General features: G+C 40.3%; 1 protein-coding gene across 2 annotated transcripts in view; it reads right to left on the bottom strand.

Annotated features, from left to right (window-relative positions):
- lrp6 (low density lipoprotein receptor-related protein 6) overlaps nucleotides 1-25,436 on the bottom strand; it is a 186,789-nt gene that overhangs the window by 140,888 nt on the left and 20,465 nt on the right. The window lies entirely within an intron of this gene.

Below are 25,436 nucleotides of genomic sequence, written 5' to 3'. Positions count from 1 at the left end.
GGTCAGGGGGTGAGTTATTCACTGCAGAATTCTTAGCTCTTGTAGCCACAATATTTATATTGCTGGTCCTGTTCTGTTTCTGGTCAAAAGTAACCTCCCCGGATGTTAACAGTGGGGGACTTAGTGATGGTGATGCCACTGAATGTCAAGGGGAGATGGTCAGGTTTCCTCTTGTTGGAGATGGTCATTGCCTGGCACGAATGTTACTTGCCACTTGTCAGCCCAAGCCTAAATGTTGTCTTGTTGCATTTGGACACAAATTGCTTCAACGCCTGAGTTGTCGGGAATGGTACTGAACACTGTGCAATCATCAGCACATATCCCCACTTCTGATCTTATGATGGAGGAGTCTTTGATGAAGCAGCTGATGATGACTGGGCCTAGACACTATCTATTTTATCTTCATGATATTCACAAGTCAACTTGCGGCAAAGTTTCATCCCAAACTTTACTGCAATAAAGTAAAAGTGAGTGTATCATCCCCACCCTAAAGTGCAGAAATCTGATCCGTTCACAATACCCAATACAGATTCCCCCCAAACAAGTCTTGGCCAAAGCATCTGCCAGATCGTGTGTTAGAACAGAACAGAACAATTTACAACAATTAACTGAAGCTTGTTAATGTGTTTGATTAAAAAATAGCCACAAACACAAGCAATATAAGAAGTTCTGAAACACTACTTTTCCATGAAATTTATATCTCAGTTTGCATTCTGAACAGCTTTAAGTTTGGCTCCTCAATCTGATACTTCCATTTTTTTGTAACCATCTGATCAAAGGTCAGCAAAATTTGTGCATCACCATTAAGAAAAATTGCACAATAGATGAGGAAATAGCTATTACACGGCTCCCTAGACAAACTGAACTTCATACTGTTAAACAAGGCAAACAAATTTTAGTTTGAATAGTCGAAAAAATTTCAGTTACCCACATGGAAATTTTTAATTTTACTATATCTGTTTTTTATTTTTCCTTTGGTCAAACTTATATGATCGGAGGTCAAAGTTAAAGCCATAGAGCCACTGGACAACAGAGTTGGGATAGAAACTAATCCACTGACCCACAGTAATACCATGTACTAGTCCCCAAACACATGAGAAACTGGAAATATTTTGTGGTGCTATGGTCAGCACACTATCCTTTTTCATCTGGAGCATGGGCTGAATCTGCCTTTCACCATTGTGATGAAATTCTCTCTCTTCTGGCTGTAAGGATCCTTTTAAAATTAAACTTTCCTTCAGTCTTAATAAAAATTTTAGAAAGGTCCAGGTCACAGTATTGAATTGTCCATAATTTTAACACACAGTCATTTAAGGCTCATGTAAGTCAAAGTGGAAGTGGGAAATGGAAAAATTCACACCGCTGCATTTCAGCGTGTTTCAATGTGAAATAAATCAAGGGCCATTGTTAGGATAGAGTATACAGAGGTGGACTTTGGGGAGAAGTCTAACCAGAGTGCAATAACATAGTATATTTCAACTTCCCAAAGGAAGTAACTTTTCACTGGAATGTACAGCCACATTATCCTCCCAGCTTGCAGAAATATTAAAACCTGTGAGCATGAGAACATATTAACAGGTATATTTCATATTGGATGGACAGAGACTTAAGGCTGACTGCAAAATAATCTATATTTTTCACTCAATGTCACAGAGGAAGCATGGCTTTGATTGAACTCTGCAGTTACAACACTGGCCACAAACAACTTTACTTCATTATAATTCTTCACTTTTTTAAAATCCATAGAAAATTCACAAGTGAAATAGATTAGAAAATTAAGAAAACATGTTCATGGTATTTTTAAACAAAAATACGGCCCATCTTTTACATGAAGCATTCCCACAATGCTTATTCTCCCACTGCAGTGCAATAAACTGATCAAAAGGAGTCAATGATAATAATTCATTACCTCAAATGTTTACCCATTATGGAGTTGGAAAGGAAAGAGCAGAGCCAGGTAACTAATACACACACACACACACACAGTTGATGCTGAAATGTGCACAAAGGCAAATTTATATTTCTTCTTTAATAGCATCCCATATCTCAGAGGAAACCATAACACCATAAACCATAACACTTACCCACAGTGAATGAGGTGGCATTGAATGCCTCAATCAAGTTTATCATGAGCACATTGATCCTTGGGTCCAGTAATTCTGAAGCCTTAATTTTTAGCACTTCAGAAGAGGGTTTTACTGAAGGATACATAACAACCTAGCTATTCCTACCTATAAGCTTGCAGAATTCTATTTTCTTTGAAAATATCATGCTTCACTTCAAGCTCCTAAAAGTAGTTTCTTCCCATTTTTAAATTGGACTGGAGGGTACCAACTCCATTAACTAGTGGACTGCAGAGTCCCAATGGAATATGTCCTTAGGACTGGCAGAGAGCAACAGATATACCAATTATTGTATTGCACTTTGCCTGCCAAATGCAGTCAGCCTGCGGAAAGTCATAAATATGCAATTCTAATGTCATCTTTCGCAGGAGTGGTATTAGACATAATAAACGGTTTATGGTCAAATCTAAATAGCGGCAAATTCTACAAACACTGCCAAATTAAAGCATATGCCTCCTTAAAGCAGCTGCTGCAATTATATTTTAACTAAAAGCAAACAGCAGGTATTCCAGTTGTTTTCGATGTTACATGAAACTTATCAAAAGGCAGCATCAAAACAAAATGTAAATGCATCAATTTGAATTAAATCCATTCCAGACAGGAATGAGGCAGCACCACAAAAATGGATAGCTGTTTTCTGTCTCAGTGTAACTGCAGCAAGAGAGGTGAGGTGGAAGGTTAGACAGAGCAGATTATCATAAAATACAAAAATACTTAAGGTCCCAAACATATAGAATACAAAATGAATTGTTTATTTTCAATACTGAATTAATACTTGGGATTAACACAGTTGCAGGTTGCAAATGCATTACTTAAAATATTTAAAAACATAAGCTGTGAATTTATAGATTTAAGAGATTTAATTATTTAGAATTTGCATGTACATCATCCCAACAGCACAAACAGCTCAAACTTTAAGAAACCACTTGCAAATGGATTTCTACACCTCATGAATCAGAAGAGTCAAATTGGATGAGGAAATGGTTATTCACAGATTGAAGACCACCTATATTTTGGTATTATGCGACTGACATGGATGCATGGTGTTTTTCATTAAAAACTTGTGTACCTGTAGGTGATGCTATGATGGGCATTTTCAATGTGAACGGCATTGTATTATGAGGCACAATATTTTATAATTACAGCAAATTATTCAGACATCGCACAATCAACTGTGTATAAAATTATTCAATATGCTTGTGAAATTTTTTAGCTGCAATTTTTCCTTCAGTAACCAAAATTCCCTTTGTGAAAATAAGGGTTTAAACAAAATAGGAAATTGTAAAATGACATGTTCCACAATAACATGATTAAATAGATCACTGAATTACCTGTGTCTCTTTTAATACCTTTATTCCAGCTTTTACTTGAAGACCTCAGCCTCTCAAAAACCCTGGCTTGGATTTTTCTTTTAACTAAGACTAGAGCCAGAGTTGAATTTAGTTTGTGCAGTTCAAGCCTTTACAAGGCACCCAAGTTCAACTAGCTATATTGATGCAATACTTTTCTTCAGTCTTAGCACTTTTTGAACAGAAGTGTTTCTTCAAATCATTATTTTTGTGGGGTGGGAGCAGAGCATTTTTATTTAAACAAAGCAGGCTGCAAGACTGAGGAAAATTATCTTTTTTTTTAAGAAGCATGTTTGTCAATGTAAAAAGGATGTGAAAGTAAAAGGATATTTCCAATGACAGGATAACAAAACAAAAAGATTTTCATTTGGAAACACATCAAAAAACAAGATAAGAAAGCATTGCTTCCAGCAGAAAATTACATTAGGTAGTCACTCTTATTCTTGTGGCTTGTATGCAGTAAGCTGTGGCTTTGAATTAGCCAATCAGCTTCACTTGTGGGAAATATTGATTATACTTTATCAATGGCTAGGACTTAGATAACATAAAATATGATGTTTTAAGTTACAGCTTCATGTAAGTTTTATCACCTCATGGACACAGCTTACACGCCAGCATTAATTATTTTTTGGCCTAAGATTAGCTGATGTAGAATTCCTAGTTGCAGCATATTGGATTTCATGGCATTTTTATGATTCCAGAATACGTGTTAATATTTATACCACCATAGTTTCAAGTCAAACGAAAATGAATTTCCAAGAATGACCTTCCATTCTTTCGATATTTCCAAGACAACTGTTATACTATGGATCACTTAGATGTCCAATCTAAACTACGTTAAAAGCACAGCAAGTTATAACACGGAAACAGATCATTTGACTGCTCAAGCTGGCATTGCTATTTTTCTATGAGTCACAGAGTGCAATATTCCTTTCTTGCTCACTTCCCATAACTTTTTGTATTCATTTTTTAAACATACTTCTAATTCCTGTTTACAAGAACTGAAGAACTCTGTTTCAACCGCCATTTCAAATTTCAAATTTGTACATCTACGTCACTTACGGATATACATTTTGCCACCTTAGACTGCATTATACTCTGCAAGGTAACGCATTGGATGAAACATCTTGCAATGTAGATATTATTGTTCTGATAGAATGGGAATTCTTCAGAGAATGACTCACCTCCTGACTCCCCAAAGCCTGCCCACAATCTACAAGGCATCAGTCAGAAGTGTGATGGAATACTCTCCACTTGCCTGGAGTGCAGCTCCAACAACACTCAAGAAGCTTAACACCATCCAGGACAAAGCAGCTTGCTTGACTGACACCCATCCACCACCTTAAACACTGACTCCCTTCACCACAGATGCACAGTGGCAGCAGTGTGTACCATCTGCATGATTCACTACAGCAACTCACCAAGGCTCTTTCAACAGCACCTTCCAAAACACAGCCTCTACAACCTGGAAGGACAAGGGCAGGAGGCGCATGGGAAAACCACCACCTGCAAGTTCACCTCCAAACCACTCACCATCCTGACTTGGAATTATATCACAGTTTCCTTCACTGTCGCTGAGTCAAAATCCTGGAACTCCCTACCTAACAGCACTCCGGGTGTATCTACAACACATGGACTGCAACGATTCAAGGCAGCAGCTCACCAGAACCTTCTCAAGAGTAATTAGGGATGGGCAACACCCACATTCCATGAAAGAATTAAAAAAAAACCTGCATCATTGGGATGATGGTAAGAATACAGCAGGACAGCAATGGTTAGTGGGAGATACTGCATCAATGCTTCAGGAGTCTGACTTCAGCAAAACCTTCTGTATAAATTGTCTTAAATTACACTGAGTGCTCAATGAACAAAGTGCGTCGCAAACAAAGTGCAAAGTTTGGACATTTGGCGCAAGTATAAATCAGGCACGGAGTGGGATAGAGGTGCTGCTTTTTGCCTCAAAGCTTGTATTCCTTTAAGTCAACTTTCAGGCAGTAATTATTACAGTTTTTGCCCAGTGTTTTAGTGTTTAATGCAAGTTAGTGTGCAGAAGAAAAAAATTACAACAAACTAAAAAGTAGATGTAAACAATACAGCCTAATTTATGGTGGGTTGTATGTCTGGATTGAAATAATAGTACGTTTCTGGATTGCAAGTCTGTCCAAAATAAACCTATCTGCAGTAGATGTCGTCTTCTCAAATCTCTACAGTTCAGACATTGAGTTAGAGAAATTCTGAAACACAAGGGAGGGGAACAGAAACTGGACAGTTTGCTCCAGACTCCGACCACATCCTGTAGAAAGTTATGGGTTCAGAAAGGGATTGGTGTGACTGATAGTGTGCAGAGTAAGGGAACCCCAAATAACCAGAATCTGCAGACATTTTACCATGACCTTGAATCTTTGCTGTCCTAAATCATGAAGGGTTTTGATAGAGTAAATAAGGAGCTGTTCATAGTGGCAAAGGGTCAGTAAGCAGATGATGCAGATTTAAGGTGACTGCAAAAGAATCAAAGGCAGCACGAGGAAAATGACTTTACATAGTGAATTGATATGATCTCAAACGCACTGCCTGAAAGGCCATTGGAAGCAGATTCAGTAACTATTTTCAAAAAGGAATTGGTTAAATACTTGGTAGGGAAAACATTTGCAGGTGTATAAGGAAAGGGTAGGGAATGAGCAGGCAAGTGGAACTAATTGGATTGCACTCTTAAAGAGCCTGCACAGACAAGATGGGCCAGAAGGCTTGCCTCCTGTGTTGCATCATTATTTACTTCTATGAAACTGATCCTATTCAACAGCAATGTACTTGATAAAAGTGAGGGTAAGGATACAGACTGGCAGAAGGACAACCAGAATGTGGACTACAGCACAATTAGAGCAGAAGGCTGTCTGAAGGAGGAGGAGGAGCACAATGTGTTAACTCTAAGTGCTTCAACAATTAGGAGACGGGCAGTGTCCTTTGTAAGCAGGGTTGCATGGGAACATAAAATAGGAACAGAAGCAGACCACACAGCCCCTCAACAAAAACAGAATTACCTGGAAAAACTCAGCAGGTCTGGCAGCATCGGCGGAGAAGAAAAGAGTTGACGTTTCGAGTCCTCATGACCCTTCGACAGAACTTGCGTTCGAGTCCAAGAAAGAGTTGAAATATAAGCTGGTTTAAGGTGTGTGTGTGGGGGGCGGAGAGATAGAGAGACAAAGAGGTGGAGGGGGGGGGGGTGTGGTTGTAGGGACAAACAAGCAGTGATAGAAGCAGATCATCAAAAGATGTCAACGACAATAGTACAATAGAACACATAGGTGTTAAAATTAAAGTTGGTGATATTATCTAAACGAATGTGCTAATTAAGAATGGATGGTAGGGCACTCAAGGTATAGCTCTAGTGGGGTTTTTTTTTATATAATGGAAATAGGTGGGAAAAGGAAAATCTTTATAATTTATTGGAAAAAAAAAGGGAAGGGGGAAACAGAAAGGGGGTGGGGATGGGGGAGGGAGCTTACGACCTAAAGTTGTTGAATTCAATATTCAGTCCGGAAGGCTGTAAAGTCCCTAGTCGGAAGATGAGGTGTTGTTCCTCCAGTTTGCGTTGGGCTTCACTGGAACAATGCAGCAAGCCAAGGACAGACATGTGGGCAAGAGAGCAGGGTGGAGTGTTGAAATGGCAAGTGACAGGGAGGTTTGGGTCATTCTTGCGGACAGCCTACTTTGCCATTTAAACCATCATGACTGATTTTCTGCCTCAACTCCACATTCCTGCTTGCTCCAACAATGCTTGATACCCTGAGACACCAAAAGTTTGTTTTTCTCATTCTTAAACATAGTCAGCGATGAAGCATCCACAACCCTCTGGGGTAAAAAAAACTCCATAGATCCACAACCCTTTCAGCTAAAGAAATTTCTCCGCATCTCCGTACTAAATGATTGACCCCTATCCTGAGATTGCCCCCATATTCCAGATTCCCCAGCCAGGGTAAACTACCTGTGTGTGCGCCCTGTCAAGCCCCTTCAGAATCTTGTATGTTTCAATGAGATAAGCTCTCACTCTTCTAAATATGGAGTATAGGCCCAAGTTACTCAGCCTCTCATCTGAGGCCAACCCTCTCATCCCCGGAACCAATCTAGTGGTCGTTGTTCTTCCATGTTGTTCTTTCACAGAGTGCTTACCCTTCTTCTGCTATTGTCACATTCTGCTTTCTTACCTTTATGCCACTATCAGGACCTTTTTTAGCCCTTACCGCTACCATTAACACTCCTTTTGTTCATGACATTTTTGTCAATCTCTCCTTTGCCGCCACCTTTCACTGGCCTTCTATCCAGCTTCACCTGCTCTGCCTCCCTTAAACAGTATAAATTGTGTCACATTTCGCCTTCTCTTTAGCTCTGAAGTAGGGTCATACGGACACAAAACGTTAACTTTATTTCTCTCTCCACAGATGCTGCTAGACCTGCTGATTTTTCCAGCATTTTCCGTTTTTCTATCAATCTAGTGAACCTTCACTGTACTGCCTCCATTGCAGGTATATCCTTTCTTAAATAATGGAGACCAAAACTGCTCACAGTACTCCAGGTGTGGTCTCACCAAAGCACTATACACTTGCAGCAAGACTTCCTTATTCTTTCACTCTGATCCCCTTGCAATAAAGGCCAGCATGCCATTTGCCTTCTCAATAGCTTACTGCACCTTCACGCTAAGTTTGAGTTCCTTGTACAAGTATACTCAGGTAAATGTTCATGGTCAGAGAGACAAGTTTTACGCTTTTTAAAAAATATTCTGCTTTTCCATTCTTACAACCAAAATGAATAACCTCTCACTTTCACCACATTATTCACATCTGCCATCTTGTTGCCCACTCACTTAACCTGTCTATATCTTTTTGCTGCCTGTGTCCTCCTCACAGCTTACATATTCACCTAGCTTTATATCATCAGCAAATTTAGATACATCTTCATCTAAGTCAATGATATAGATTGTAAATAGCTGAGGTCCAAGCACTGATCCTTGCAGCAATAGTTACAGCATGCCAACTTAAAAGCCATTTATGTACCTTTTGCTTCCCATTTACAAACCAATCCTCCATCAATGCTAAAATATTACCCACAACTCCAAGAGCCCTTATCATGCGTATTAACCTTTTTTTGTGACACTTTATTAAATGCCTTTTAGAAACTGAAGTATGCTACATCTAATAGCTACCCTCATCTACCCTGAACATTACATCTTCAAGCTCAGATTTTTCAAACATGTTTTCCCTTTTAGAAAACCATGTTGATTTTGTCTGATCATACTATGATTTTCTAACTACATTGTTAAAACTTCCTTAATAATAGATTCCAGCATTTTCCTGATAACAGCAGTCAGGGTAACTGGCTTGTAGTTCTCCATTTTCTCTTTCCCTCTATTCTTGATTAGCAGCGTTATATTTGTTGACTTCCAATACATTGGGGCCATTCTAGAATCCAAGGAATTTTGGGAAATTACAACTAACGCATCCACTACCTCTGCAGCTCTCTCTTGTAAGCCCTAGGATGTAGGCAATTGAGTCCTGGGGAAGCCAGCTTTAGGCCCCTCAAGTTTTTCCAATACTTTTTATCTGTTTATATTAATTACTTTAAGCTCCCCACTCCTATTTTTGGCTACCCTCTATTTTTAGTTGTAATTTGTATCTTGGGAGTCACACATGGTGACAGGCTGAGGGACATCTCAGATTGTTCTGAGAGGATACTGGGGAGGGATGGGGAGGACCCAGTTACTGTGGTCCATGTTGGAACCAACAGAGGGAAGAGTAGCCAAGAGGTGCTGTTTGGAGAATATCAGGGACTAGGAGCTAAATTAAAGAACTTCTTAGGCAGTTCATCGGGGTTGAGGATGACTTTCTTCTATTCTGGTTCGATGGGTCCTGAGATTGCAGATGAGTCAAATGCGCAATCTGTAGACTCTGCCACATGCCAGGCAATTGGCGCTTGAAGCACAGGGTAGGCAGAGAGTTTGGAGGTTTGTGCACTGCCTCCAATATCTCAACTTCACCTCTGTATACACCCAACGAAGTGTCTCGGTGTGTTTGGTGCCTTCCCGAATGAACATTCTTCATTTTGGTCAGTCACAAGCCAGGGACTCCACTGAGTCAGGGGGGATGTTTGACCTCTTCAGAAATACTGAGAGGACATCCCTGAAGTGTTTCCACTGCCCTCCTGAGAGTTTCCTGACTTCATCGAGTTCTGATGTTAGGCATACAAATGACGACATGCCCCGGCCAGCAGAGCTGGCTTTGAGTCATTAACAACTTGATGCTGGGCATGTTGGCTTGGGAAAAGACTGCTGTTGGACCACCTTTCTTGTCACTGGACTTGGAAGATCTTTCAAAGGCATCGCAGATGGTGCTTCTCCAGTGCTTTGAGGTGCTTGCTGAAGGTTGTCATAGCCTCCAAAGCATAATGGGGCACAGGAATCACTGCTGCCTGGTATAAACCATGACCATAACCTCAGGTTTGAGATCCCGGACCTCAAGTACACTTTTCCTCCATCACCAAAGCCTTTGAACTATGTCAGCCACAAAGGCTTATAGAGTATCCGCCTCAAATCTGACTGCCCTCAAGTCATTTGTCACCATTCTCTGCCTACTCCCTGATGACATACAAGTCATGATCCTCACCAATGGAACCACCACAGACCCTATCTCAGTGAAAACTGGGTCAAACCACGCCAGGTCATCGCACCACCCTTCTCCTCCATCCTCCTTGCCGCAATGCTGCATCTCACCTCCAGCAAATTACCCACAAACGTCGAGATAATCTATAGAACAGAGAGGAAACTGTTCAACCTACACCACCTTCAATCCAAAACCAAAAGCTTTTCAATCTCAGCAATGGAGCTTCAACATGCAGATGATACTTGTGTGCGCGCCTACTCAGAGCTCCAGGTCATTACTGACTCCTTCTCCAAAGCACATGAGAAAATGTGTGTTTCACTAAGCACATGGAAAACTAAGGCCCTCTTCCAATCCTTTCCCACAACACAATACATCCCACCCCCCGCCCCCCCAACCAAGACCAATAGAGACTCTGGAAAATGTGGACCATTTTCGGTATCTTGGAAGCCTCCTCTCGATGAAGGCAGACATAGACAACGGAATTCATCATGGCCTCCAATGTGCCAGCTCAGCTTCTGGCAGACCGAGAAAAAGAGTAAAGAACAGGACCTCAAGAGTTACAATCTCTGGATTATTACATAAACCATGTGCAAGTTGGCATGGGGATAAACAGATTAGGGGGGTGATCATGTGGTTGAGGGAGTGGTGTGGGAATGAGGGATTCCATTTAATGAGACCGTGGCACCAGAATTGGGACAGGAAGGAACAGTACTGTTGGGATGGGCTCCACCTGAACTGGGCTGGACCAGGGTCTGAGTGAAAAACAAATAGGTCAGTCAAAAAAAATTAAACTAGTAAAATGGGGGAGGGCTCAGATGGAAAAGGTGCAGAGAATAGCTTGAAAACAAAAGGGGATAATAGAGTAACAGCCAGAAATCGTACTTTAGGCACAAGTAAAGGGAAAACTAAAAGATATAAAGTGCTTAAATCAGGAGAGAAATAACAAACATGCGAGTAAAACATTAGAGCTGAAAGGAATGTTAGGGCATGTGGTCCAAGTAAGCATAAGAATATAACTGCAAGTGAGTGAATTGCAGGCACAAACTCAACGTGAACAGTATGACATAGTAGTCCTTACCAAGGCATGGCTGCAAAATAGTCTGGACTGGGAACTAAATTTACAAGGTTATACGGTCTAAGAAAAGATAAGAAAAAAAATGGCATAGGAAGAGGCAAATCATCCCCTCGTGTCCCTGCCCGATGCAAAAGAGCTATCCAGTCTGATCCCACCTTCCGGTCTTGGTTCGTAGCCCTGCAGGTTACCACCTCATGCGTATCCAAGTTTTTTTTAAAAAAGTGATTATGGATGAAATTACTTCAATGATAACGTACGTAGGCAGTGGAGGTTTTATAAGATTAATTAAGAAATAGAAAATGATTGAAGGCTACAGTGAGTTGTGAATGGAGCTCTGGTTGCAGCCATGAAGTGGAGGATTGTATACATGCAGAGATTAGACAAACATGGCACAGAGGCAGAGTGACTTTAACGGGAGATCTTAACTCTCATATAAATTGGGATAAGCAAACTGGCACTTTTTTTTATTCATTCATGGGATGTGGGTGGCGCTGGCTAGGCCAGCATTTATTGCCCATTCCCAATTGCCCTTGAGAAGGTGGTGGTGAGCTGCCTTCTTGAACCGCTGCAGTCTCTGTGGTGCAGGTACATCCAGTGCTGTTAGGGAAGGAGTTCCAGGATTTTGACCAGGAAGAGTGAAAGAACAGCGACATATTTCCAAGTCAGGATAGTGAGTGGCTTGAAGGGGGACTTCCAGGTGGCGGTTTCCCATGTCAGAAGGGTAGGGAATTTCATGAGTGCTGCTGGGATAGTTGCTGCAGCAATATGTCCCAGAGCCAACAAGAGGCCATGCAATATTAGGTTTAGTAGTGAGCAATGAGCTCATGAGTTAACAGCCTAACTTGTTCACAAATTGTGCACAAACATTTCTCTGGTTGCAATCATATGATTGTGTTCAAAGTAGTGTTTGAAAGGGAGAATGTGAAACAGCTACCAAGCTTCTAGATTTAGGCAAAGCTGACTTGAATGCAATGACGTGGTGGGGGCTATTCAAAAACAACTAGAGCCCGTTTATACCCCAAAAGGTGTAAGAGCTCTACTTGCCAAAAGCAAAAAAAGTCATGGACAACTAAAAGGAGACAACATAAATCTAAAAGAAAAAGCATACCAAAATGCTAAAAATAGTACTGATTCAGGCAAATGGGAAAGATACAAAGAACAGCAAAAGGGCAATAAAACAAGTATTAATAGCAACCAAAAAGGGAGTAAAAGAAACTGGCAGGGGCTATCAAAATCAATGCAAAAATATTTACAACTATATTAGGAAAAAGGTGGTGGTGAGGAGCAATGCAGACCATTTGAAAATTGAATGATCTTAATAATTAAAATATGGAAACTGCAGACAAGTTGAATAATTATTGTGTCAGAATTTATAAAAGAGGAAATCCCAAGGAAACCAGCACTGAATCAGAATCAGGGATGGGGTGTCACTACTGTTATTTTTCCTTATGTTAATTTTAATGAAGAGAATAATGGCACTGAAGATTGACAAACCCAAGGACCAGATGTATTTTATAAGAAATAGGTGAGAACATTGCAGATGCCCAAATTATAACCTACCAAGTTTTTACAATGCAGGAACCATTCCCTTAGATTGACAAGCACAATTTTCCACTCTGCTATTTAACAAAAGCAAGGTGATAAAACCAGGGAATTATAGACCAGTTAGCCTCACATTTATTAGGAAATTACTAGAGCCTAAAATTAAGGTAGAGTGACTGAAAACTAAAATTGTCATTTGATCAAAGAGAACCAGCATGAATTTATAAAGCGCATGCCTTGGCTAACAGACCTAGCTGAAATCTTTGAAGAGGTGTCTAAAGTAGTGGACAGGGAAGTGTCTGTGGATGTTATTTATATGGACTTCCAGAAGACACTTGATTAAGTCCCTAAAAGGCTATTAGCTGAAATTGAAGCTGAAAACAAAGTAGTAACCAGGTTAGGAAATTGGCTGAGTGGCAGGAGACTGACAATAAGAATAATGGACAGTTACTCCAATTAACCAGTTGTGACTAGTCATGTCTGACACACGTATGTGTTGGGGCTGCAACTATTCAATATATTTATTAATGGCTTAAACAATGGGATAGAATGCAAAATTCCAAATTTGTCAATGACACAAAGGTAGGTGGAATTATAAGCTGTGTAGATGGGAGCAAATTACAAAGAGATGTTGATAGATTAAGTGAATGAGCAAAACTGTAGCAAACCAATTTCATTGTAGGTAAATGTAGGTCATTCACTTTGGACATTAAAAAAAAGGATAGAAGAGAGTACTTTCTAAATAATGAAAAGCAAGAAACACTGGGGGTCCAGGTACAATCATTAAATTGCAGAACAATGCAGAAAATAATCAAAAATTCTAATGGTATGCTGGGCTTAGTCTCTAGAGGACTACAAATAGGGAAGTAGAAGACATGCTATGGTTACAAAGCCCTGACTAAACCATAATCGCAGCACTGTAAGCAGTTCTATGTGCCGCATCTCAAAGAATATACTGGCCTTGGAGGGAGAATGACATCTGGACTCCAAGGGTTAAATGAAGAAGAGAGTTTGTTCAATCTAAGTTTGTAGTCCCTGCAATTTGGTTAAGTGGTGATTTGATCGAAGATTTCAAGATATTAGGGGAACAGACAGGTTAGATAGAGAGAACTATTTCCGCTAGTTGCAGAGTCTAGGACTTGCAAGAGGAGATGGTGGCATAGTGGTATTGTTAATGGGCTAGTATTCCAGAGACCCAGGGTAATGCTCTGGGGACCCAGGTTCAAATTGTCATGATGATGACCATGAAACCACTGCAGATTGTTGTAAAAACCCAGCTGGTTCTCTAATGTTCTTTGAGGAAGGAAATCTGCCATCCTTACCTTGTCTGGCTTGTGTGTGACTCCACAGACCCACAGCAATGTGGTTGACTCTTAAAAGCCCTCTGAACAAGGGCAATTAGGGATGGGCAATAAATGCTGGCCCAGCCAGTGACACCCACATCCCGTGAACAAATAAAACAAAAGGCTGAAAATTAGGGCCTGACCTTTCAGGAGCAAGATTAGGAAAAGACTTCTACACATAAAAGGTGCTAGAAGTTTAGAATTCACTTACGCACAGAGCAACTTGTGCTAAATTAATTGTTAACTTTGAAGTGGAAACTGATAGAATTCTGTTATCCAAAGGCACCAAGGGATATGGAGTTAGGTTGCAGGCAGCCATCATCTCAATGTGGAACTGCCTTGAGAAGTTATCAACCAACCAATCAATACATTCTTATTGTCCTAAAAGGAAAATCGTTGCAGGTACAATTGCTTATGCATAACTGAAATAAAAACAAAATTACATCAGCAATGCCACAACCCACGTTGGTACAGTGCAGGGCCAAACATTGAAGCCGAAAAATCGAATAGAGAGAGGGGAAAATAGAGAAAGTCTTGGGTCTTCATGCTCCCTCCCAGCACAGATATAACCAATGGATATAAACATGCCCATGCCGTCCAAAATGTCCCGTTATCAGGCAATGGTGAAGTATTGGGAACAGAGGTGAGGCAAAATGTGGAATTTTGGGGAGTTCTCCAATCCCAGGTAGAAACACTCCATTGGCAGACATTCGGCCAACACTGAAATCTTGTTATTCCTCTGCTGTGGGAAGCTCCCGGCCAAGGAGACCATCCACTTTTACTGGCCCTTATACAGAACTATTTCAGCCCAAATCCCACTTCTCCTGCGAAGCAGCGCTCATCTCCCAGGTAGTGGCCGCAGATCCGGTGCCAACCAAAGAGTTATCTGTATGAGTGGGCGGTTGGGGGTGATGTGACACCCCGTGTTACAGCTGATATAGCTGCACTAAACCAGGCTGTTGCCTTACAATCATCTCCCTGCCTGAACAGAGCCCTCTCTCAAACTGCTGCCATCTTAAAAATTTTGCCAAAATAAGGTCTAGAACTGTTCTGATGCAATTATAAGCCCAGTTATGCTAACATTTTAAATAGTAAACTAATTTTAAGCTTTTTCCCCACAGTGCCTAAGGCTCCTTAGACAGCAACTTGTAAGCCCAAACAGCTACCATCTAGAAGGACAAGGGCAGCAGATGCATGGGAACACCACCACTTGGAAGTTCCTCTCGAAGCCACTCACCATCCTGACTTGGAAATATAATCGCCGTTCCTTCACTGTCACTAGGTTGAAATCCTGGAAGTCCCTCCCTAACAGCACTGTGGGTGTACCTACACCACAGGGGCTGCAGCGGTTCAAGGAAGGCAACTCACCATCCCCTTCTCAAGGGCAATGAGGGATGAGCAACAAATGCTGGCCTAGCCAGTGACGCCCACATCCCATAAATGAATTTTTAAGAAGTTGAATGAGACTGGCAGCATTGGATTGGACACTGTAGGAGGGGAATATACAACTGCAGAGATTTTAAAATAAAAGGGTTAATGGGGAAGAGATGCTTTTTTGTCTGGCGGGCAAATCTGAAACAAGGAGACAGGATTGAAATCAGGAAGCACCTCTTCCACATAAAGGGTAGTGGAAATCTGGTACTCACTCCCCCAAAAGTCTGGGGATGCTGGGGGACAATTGTGGCCTTCAAGAAGACCAAGCTTCCCATGGTTTTTATTAATGAAGGGCATCATGGGATAAGATTTAAAGACAGATAAAGGAAGTTGTGGTACAGATCAGCTGAGATCTAAAGAATGATAGAAAGGCTTGAGGGGTTGAATAACTAACTGGTGATCCTATTCCTAAATTTCTAATACCTTAGCTCTCTGAAATTTGCTTACCAGTCCCATGTGTGGGAAAAAAAATTGAAACATGGCCCCTCATGTGAAAAGGTTGGACACTCCTGCCCTACAACCTTAGATTCTTGGTTGACAAAAGAGTCAATCTAACTCTGCCTTAAAAATATTCAATGACCCTGCCTCCACTGCTCTCTGGGGAAGAGAATCCCACAGACTAATGACTATGAGACAAAATTTCTCATCTCCATCTTAAATGGGAGACCTCTTATTTTAAAATTGTGCACCTTAGTTCTAGTCTCTCCCACAAGGGGAAACATCCTCTCAGCATCTCATATTTCAATAAGATCACCTCTCAATCTTTTAAACGGCAATAGATAACGGCCCACTTGTCCAACCCTTTCTCATGAGATAACCCCTTCATCCAGGAATCAGTCTAGTGAACCCTCTCTGAACTGCTTCTAATACAATTATATCCTTTCTTAAATAAGGAGGCCAAAACTTTACACAGTGCTCCAGATGAAGCCTTGTACAACTGTAACAAAAGTTCCTTACTTTTATATTCCTTTCCTCTTACAATAAATTACTAATTTTTTGTGATTCATGTACAGGACACCCAGGTCCCTCTATACCAGAGTTCTGCAATCTCTCTCTCCATTTAAATGATATATTGCTTTTCTATTCTTCCTACCAAAGTGCACAAGTTCACATTTTCCCAAATGATATTCCGTCTGCTAATTTTTTGCCCACTCACTTAACCTTTTGCAGATTCCATAGGTCCTCCTCACAACTGAATCTCCTATATTTTTGACGTCAACCATACATTCAGTCACTTCATCCAAGTCACCGATATAAATTGTAAATAGCTGAAGCCGCAACACTGATCCCTTTGGCATTCTACCGGTTACAGCTTGAACAGAAAATTAACCATTTATCCCTACACTCTGCTTCCTCTTAGCTAACCAATCCTCTATGATAATGTGTTACCCCCCACTACACCACGAGCCCTTATTTTGTGCAACATCCTTTGATGAGGCACATTATCAAACTCCTTTTGGAATTCACATTTACAGGCTCACTTTTATCCATGTTGCTTGTTACTTCCTCAAAGAACTCTAACAAATTAGTCAAACATGATTCCCTCTCACAAAACCATGCTGACTCTGAAATAAAAACAGAAAATGTTGGAAATACTCAGTAGGTCTGGCAGCATCTGTAGAGAGAGAAACGGAGTTAATTCATCTTCAGAGCATACTGACTCTGCCTGATTGCATTAAGATTTTCCAAGTGCCCTGCTTTAACCTCCTTAATTGATTCTAGAACTTTCCTTATGTCATCGATGTTAGGCTAACTGGCCTATACTTTCCTGCTTTATGTGCCCCTCCTTTTTTGAATAGAGGAGTTACATTTGCTATTTTCCAACCTGATGGAACCTTTCTAGAAGCTAGAGAATTTTGGAAAATTAAAACTAATGCACCTACTATCTCCGCAACCACTTACTTTAAGACACTAGCACAAGGTCCATCAGGTCCTGGGGACTTGTTAACCTTTAGTTCTAATAGATTTCTCAGTACCGTTTCCCTGGTGATTATAATTGTGTTAAGTTCCTTCTTCCATTTCACTTTTTGATTTACAAGTATTTTGGGGATGTTAATTGTACCTTCTAGAGTGAAGAGACACAAAATATCTGTTCAACACCTCTGTCATTTCCTTATTTCACATTATTAATTACCCACACTCACTCTCCAGAGGACCCACATTCACTTTAGCTACTCTTTTTCATTTTAAATACTTGTTGAAACACTATGTATTTTAAAGATTTCTAGCTAGCTTTCTCTCATACTCTAATTTCTCCTTAATTTTTCTAGTCATTCTTTGCTTTTTTTAAAAATAAATATTCCTTGCATCTTTCTTCTTTAACACAACCAGAATCAAGACCTTCCAACAATCACTAAAGTCTATGTTCACCACACCTACTCACACCATTACTTGACTGTCATATATTAACATTCCAGGTTGATTAGGAATATGTTAGTCACTGTTGAAATGTAGAGAAACACAGCAGCCAGTCCTCACACAGAAAAGGATCCACAGCAGCAACTGAAATAAATGACCAGGTAATCTATTTTTAAGCGCTGTTGGATGTGGGATAACGTTGGTCAGGACACAAGAACTTTGAGAACACCATCACTGAGGCAGAGCTGATGGCTTTGCTAATAGTACTCTTTGAACATTTGTTGGGCGTGGCTCATTTTCTGGTACCTCATGCAAGTGATCACTCTACATGTGAAGCTAGGCAGGGTGGGCAGGGGAGAAATCACTTCTAAGCCTGATCCCATTCTTATCTGAAGAAGAAATATTTGCACTTCTAGACATTACTGGATAGTGATAAGGAGAGGGATTTTATTATCCTTCATCAAAAGGCTCCTTTCCACTTGAAGAAGTTAAAGCCCTGATTGGTTTACACGTTTTAGCTCATCATCAGTTTCATCAGCAAATCATTTGGAATTGCTGACATCAAGCCTTGTATAATTAACATGCTGACTTGCATGGTTTCAGCTTTTATTTATTTTTAAATTTGGTACAGAAAATACAAGATCCTGTCAGAACCTACATTTCCTAGCAAAAACAAACAGTGAGTGTGTCATAATTAGCCCACAATCCAATTTGCTGAAGAATCAGTGAACTTGGTGTACCTTCATTAAATAGTTTACTCTTACTTCGATAAAAGTACTTTTATACAACAGAAAAATAGCAAAAATCCTACTCTGTGTATCTGTCTATGTCAAAATACAGAGTTGAACAATTTCAGCAGTTTGGAATGAAATCGCATTCAAAATTTTATCCAGCCCTCTTGTTCAACTGCAGTGTGATTAGGAATGAAACTGATTAACCAGTTAGCTACAAAAGGGGAAATACACGAGGGGAAATAGGCTCCCACATCTCTACAAACCACGCAGATGTTGGACTCTTTCTCCCAGATGATCACAAGAACACCAGCTCAAACTGCTTTGGTGCAGCTCCAATAGTTGTTTGCACATGGTGTAGTTTCAAAAGAAATAGTTTAAACAGAACCAGACCACAAGTCAACTTTAACTTAATTCCTCAAATAGTTGATTTCGGGGGTGAACATGACTGCTGCCTATGGCAAATAGAATATCACAGGACACTTTCTTTCCTCCTTTAAATTTGCCCATAAACTTTTAATCCAGTCATTTAATTTTATAAACAATCAGTTTTTGATGCATTGCTCATACAGGCATCCAGGATTATTTTTTGAATGGGGTATTGGGGAATGTGATACTGAAAGCCATTTCAGTAATCCCTTTCCACTCAGAATTTGCGTGGTCTGTCATGCTTTTTCCAGTAACAGAAGCAGGGAGTGAACGACAGTGCAGAGACTTTTCAATGCTGTCCCCAGCAACTTGGAGCCACACAATGTGAACTAATTATAGAATTATATGGGATGGATTTACATCATACCATGTTAAAGCCAACTTTTTGAAATACAGAAGATTTGAATTCTAAGTTTTGCTGAAGAGTGAAGTCACCTCTGCAGAATCTTCTGCTGCAATTTCCTAGTCTCACCAACTTGATAATACACAGGGTTTAGTTGATAGTGTGTAGTAGGCAGAAAACCATGACAGGCTCCATAGAATGCTCACCACTAGCTATGCAGCAAGATCAAGAGGACTAGCCACGGAGTGGACTATATGATAACAGAAGACATGGAGACTAACCAGATGCAGAGATGCATGCAAAAAAGAAAGCATGACACCTAACACTTCATACAAAAGGACATTTCTGATATTTAATCACCAGTGCTATTTCATTCCCACAGGTTTCAAAGTAGATGCTTTCTATTTACAGAGAGCAGGCACCAACTGCGATGGAGAGATTTTTTATTTTTAATTTTTATTTTAGTCATTCGCAGGATCTGGGCTTTGCTGGCTGGGCCAACATTTATTGCCCACTGCTAGCTGCCCTTAAGGTGGTAGTGAGCTGCCTTCTTGAACTGCTGCAATCCATGTGGTGTAGGTACGCCCACAGTGCTGTTAGGATGGGAGATCCAGGATTTTGACCCAGCGACAGTGGAAGAACAGCGATATATTACCAAGTCAGGATGGTGCGTGACTTGGAGGAGAACTTCCAGGTGGTGGTATTCCCATTGTGTCTGCTGCCCTTGTCCTTCTAGATGGTAGTGGTCGTGGGTTTGTAAGGTGCTGTCTAAGGAGCCTTGGTGAATTCCTTTTGTATCTTTTATCATCACAACGTCAGGCTTACTGTTCTATATGAAAGCTGAATCATGTCCAGCTTCTTTCCACACCAAGAATACTTCCCTCATTAGTGACCAAATATAAGAACACACTTTTTTTTTAAATTAGGAGACTTCATTAGCAAGTGTGTTTCCCAGTATTGAACAAAGTACCAAGCATGGGAAATTGGCTATGATTTCCAGACCCTGCTGAATTGGCTGCGACAGAAGCGAAGGTGGTACAATTAACATCAAAAGAATAAATTTTTTTTAGAAAAGGTAATAGAAGGCCCCAAGTGTTACTACTAAGGAAAGTAGAGATCGAATTGAAGGTGACCTGAGAAAAGAAAGTCGAGTTTAAAATCATGAAGTAAACCAATCTATAGTTATGCAAATTTCTAAAATTTACTTTATCAATAGCAGGAATTGAATGCACAGAACTAAGTACAGAGATCCTCTCTGGTCTTTCAGAAATCGCTTGACACGTATACTGTTCCTGTTGGAAATCAGTTATCATCTTCCTGGTTGCTAAAACATTGCGGCCTTTTGAGCTGAATTATTACCAACCAATTGCTCTTACACTTATAGTCATGAAGCGTTTTGAGCACATTGTGTCAAAGTGTCTTTTAGATTCTCATGTTCCACATAATGATCATTTATAGTTTGTCCATCAATTTCAAAAGTCAGTGTATGACGCTGTTCTAACCTTGGTCCATCTGATCCTTCAGCACATGGATAGATTAGACAACTATGCTCACGCTACCTTTGTTGATTTCTCTTCAGTGTTTAATACCATGCAACCATTCAAGCTTATTGAAAAACTTGATGTCAATCTTACCCTCCTACTTTGGATTGAGATTTCCTTCACAACAGGACCCAATGGGTTTCTGAGATTTACTCAGAACCCATGTTAATGAATACTGGACCTCCTCAGAGTTCTGTACTGTTACCTTTGTTTTTCATCCTCTATACGAATAATTATCAGGGTACAATGACACAACGATCCTGAAGTATGCTAATGATACAGCAGAACAAGTTACAGATTTTAGGAAAAAGCCAGTTAATTATATTGTTCTCATGAAGATTAATTTTGTGGACACCGAAATGGTTGCTAACTACAAGTAACTCGGTGTCAAAGTGGATGATAAGGGAATTGAAGGGAACAGCGTACATTTGTCTTGGCCAATATGCGATTATACTACCTCGGAAAATTTAAATCCTTTTGAGTTGGTTCCACAATCATGAAACTCTTCTATACGGCTGTAGTTGAGAGTGCTATCCTTTTTGGATGTCTTACCTGGCACTACTTTCATAGGAAAGCAAATTCTTTAAGGACACAGATTATTGAACCAAACAGGAAGGGTATTTGATGAGCAGATCTACTCTCCAGAAACTTTAACAAGTGCAGAGTGTCATGAACAATGAGAATCACTCATTGTCTCAGTGTTACTGTTGGGTGCATTCAAAAAAAAAATCCCTCAGAAGAAAGGCAAAAGCGGTCCCATAACTTGTTTGTGCCCTTCTCTATAAGAACTTTTAACAGGAGTTTGATGAATGGATAAGTCCCACTTAGGGTGGGACTCACAGACTGATTATTTTAATATAAAGTTGGATCCCTGTGATAAAGTTTAATTATGAATTAAGAAAAATGAATTAACACATAATAAAAATGACAGGGCAGGTGATGTGTTGCAACTGCAGAATGTGGAAGCTCCTGGATGCCAGTGTGATCCAGGGCAAACATGTCTGTCGTAAGAGTGTGAGGCTTAAGGAGCTTCAGCTCAGAGTCATTGAGCTACAGGATGAGTTGCAGACACTGCGATGCATCAGAGAAGGGAAAAGTTACCTCAACATTTTGTACCAGGAGGCAGTCACGCCATTTACAATAGGGTCTTCTGATTTGATCAGTGGTCAGGAACAGGAGGGTGTGACTGCGAGCGAGGCAGGTACGGGGACCCAGAAATGGAGGAGCCTCAGCCTTTGCAATTATTCAACAGGTTTATGGTTCTTGCAGTTTGTATGGATGAAAGCAGTGCTGCAGAGTGGATGAGCAATTTGCCCATGGCACCATGGTACAGGAAGCCATTCAAGTGGGGGAAATGTAGCGGTACTTGGGGATAGTATAGTCAGAGGGACAAGACAGTTCTCTGCAGCCGAAAGTGGGAGTCCAAACGGCTGTGTTGTCAGGCTGGTGCCAGGGATCAGGAAATCAGCTTAGGGTTGTAGTGGGAGGGGGGAAGGTCCAGTGGTCTTGGTCCATGTAGGAACAAACAACATAGATAGAACTAGGAATGAGGTTCTGCTGAGGGAGTATAAGCAGCTAAGGGCTAAATTGAAAAGAAGAACCTCAAAAGTAATAATCTCTGGATTACTGCCTGAGCTACGAGCAAATTAGCATAAAGCAAATCAGATTAGAGTATTAAATGCATGGTTCAAAAATTGGCGTAAGAGAATAGGGTTTTGATTTAGGGGGCACTGGAACCAGTACCAAGGAAAGTGGGAGCTGTACCATTGGGACAGTCTTCATCTGAACCATGCTGGAACGAGTGCTCTGTGAATCGCAGGGAGGGCTTTAAACTAAACATCAGGAGCAAGGGATCAAGTTTGGGAAGATGTGATAAATCAAATAGAGAAAAGAAGGCAAGAGAGCAAGATAGGAATAAACAGAAATGATGATCAGAGCATAGCAGGGAGACAGACTGTACGATACTAGGAGTGCACCAGCAGATAAGACTAGAGGTTAAAAAATAGTAAAAAGGCAGAATTAAAGACTCGGCATCTGAATGCATGTAGCATTCATAACAAAACAGGCTATTCATTTCTATTTGTGCTCTCAATATGTCTGATTTGATAGCCAATACAGAGACATGGCCCAAGATGACAGGTTGGGACCTGAACATTCAAGGATACACAACACTTAGGAGGGACAGGAAGTTAGGAAAAAGTGGAGGAGTAGCTCTGTTAATTAGGGATGGCATTGGTACAATAGAGAGAGCTAACTTTAGTCCTGGTGATCAAGATGCAGAGTCGGTTTGGGTAGAGATGAGAAATAGTAAAGGTAAGAAGTCACTTGCGGGTGTGATTTATAGGCTCCCTAACAGTAACCACATGGTAGGACAGGGTATACAGGAAAAGATAATGGGGGGCTTGTGAAAAAGGTACGGTAATAATCTCGAGTGATTTTAACCTACAGAGATTGGATTAATCAGATTGACAAAGATAGCCTGGATGAGGAGTTCATCGAGTGTTTTTGGGATAGTGTCTTAGAGCATCATATTCCAGCACCAAACAGAGAGCAGGCTATATTAGATCTGGTAATGTACAATGAAACAAGATTAATTAACGACCCATAGTGAAGGCACTCCTAGGCATTAGTCCTCATAATATGAATGAATTTCACACTCAGATTGAGGGAGAGTGTAATGGATCTAATGTTTTAAACTTAAATAAATAAGAGCAATTATGAGGGCATGAAGACAGAACTGGTTAAAGTGAACTGGGAAATTAGGTTAAAGGATAGGTCAATAAAGATGCAGTGGCAGACATTTAAAGGAGATATTTCAGAATACTCAGAAAAGATGCATTCCAGCAAGAAAGAAAGACTCCTAAGGGAAGGATGCACCATACCTAGCTAACTAAGGAAGTTAAAGATAGTACCAAATTAAAATTTAAAAAGCGTATAATTCCACAAAGATAAGTGACAGGTCAGAAGATTGCGCAGAATATAAAGAACAGCCAAGAGTGACTAATAGATGAATAAGAAGTAAGAAATTAGATTGCGAGAGTAGTTGGAAATATAAAAAAGATAGTCAGAGTTTCTACAAGCATTTATAAAGGAAAGAATTAAAGCAAGCAATGGTCCTCCAGAGTGAGGATGGGGAATTAATAATGGAAAATAAGGAAATGGCTGATGAATTGAACAGATATTTTGCGTCCATCTTCACTGTAGAGGATACAAATAACATTCCAAAATAATTGTGAATCAGGTGGTGAAAGGGAGGGAAGAACTTAAACCAATTACAATCACTAGGGAAAGGGTATTAAGAAAATTATTAGAACTGAAAGCTGACAAATACCCTGGTTCTAATGGACTTCATCCTAGAGTCTTAAAAGAAGTGGCTGCTAAGATAATAGATGGATTAATTTTAATTTTCAAAATTTCCTTAGTTTCTGGAAAGTTCCTATCAGATTGAGAAAAAAAGTGAACGTGACTCCCCTATTCAAGCAAGGAGGGAGACAGAAAAAGCAGGAAACTACTGGCCAGTTAGCTTAACATCTATCATAGGGAAATTGCTGGAATCCATTATTGAGGACATTATAGTGGGACACTTAGAAAATCTCAATGCAATTAAGCAGAGTCAACATGGTTTTGTGAAAGAGAAATAACTTTTAACTAATCTATTGGAGTTCTTTGAGGAAGTAACAAGCAATGTGGATAAAGGGTAACCTGGCTGTACTTAGATTTCCAGAAGGTGCCACATCAAAGGTTACTACCCAAATTAAGAGCTCACAGTGTAGGGGGTAACATATGAGCATGGATAGAGGATTGAGACACATCTAGAGAACTGTGTACAGTTTTGGTATCCTTATTTAAGAAAGGATATACATGTGTTAGAAGCAGTTCAAAGAAGGTTTACTCGACTGATACCTGGGGATGGGGTTATCTTACAAGGAAAGGTTGGACAGGTTGGGCCTATATTCATTGGAGCTTAGAAGATTGAGAGGTGATCTTACTAAAACATAAGATCCTGAGGGGACTTGACAGGGTGGATGCTGAAAGGATGTTTCCCCTTGTGGCAGAGACTAGAGCTAGGGAACACAGTTTAAAAATAAGGTGTCTCCCATTTAAGACAGAGGTGAGAAGAAACTCTTTCTCAAAGGGTTATGAATCTTTGGAACTCTCCTCCCCAGAGAGCGGTGGAAGGCAGGGTCGTTGAATATTTTTAATGCCGTCGACCATCTCCCTTGTTAGCCAAGAATCTAAGGTTATCAGGGATAGGTGGAATGTGCACTTGAGGCCACAATCAGATCATCCATGATGTCCTTGAATGGCGGAGCAGCCTCGAGGCGTTAAATGACCAACATGTGCTCCGAATTTGTATGCTTGTTTGTATGCAGTTTTCTTTTACTGTATTGTTATTATTCATTTATATGTAGCTTTTCTTAAACAAACGAGCTATGTACACAAAATAAATTTCCATATGAATTTCGTATGGATAATAAAGTGAAATTTTAAAAAAAACATTTTGTTCTTAGGTTCGCG

This window comes from Carcharodon carcharias, chromosome 21, assembly GCF_017639515.1.
Source record: "Carcharodon carcharias isolate sCarCar2 chromosome 21, sCarCar2.pri, whole genome shotgun sequence".
Taxonomy (NCBI): domain Eukaryota; kingdom Metazoa; phylum Chordata; class Chondrichthyes; order Lamniformes; family Lamnidae; genus Carcharodon; species Carcharodon carcharias.
This window is presented reverse-complemented; position numbering and strand designations above follow the sequence as displayed.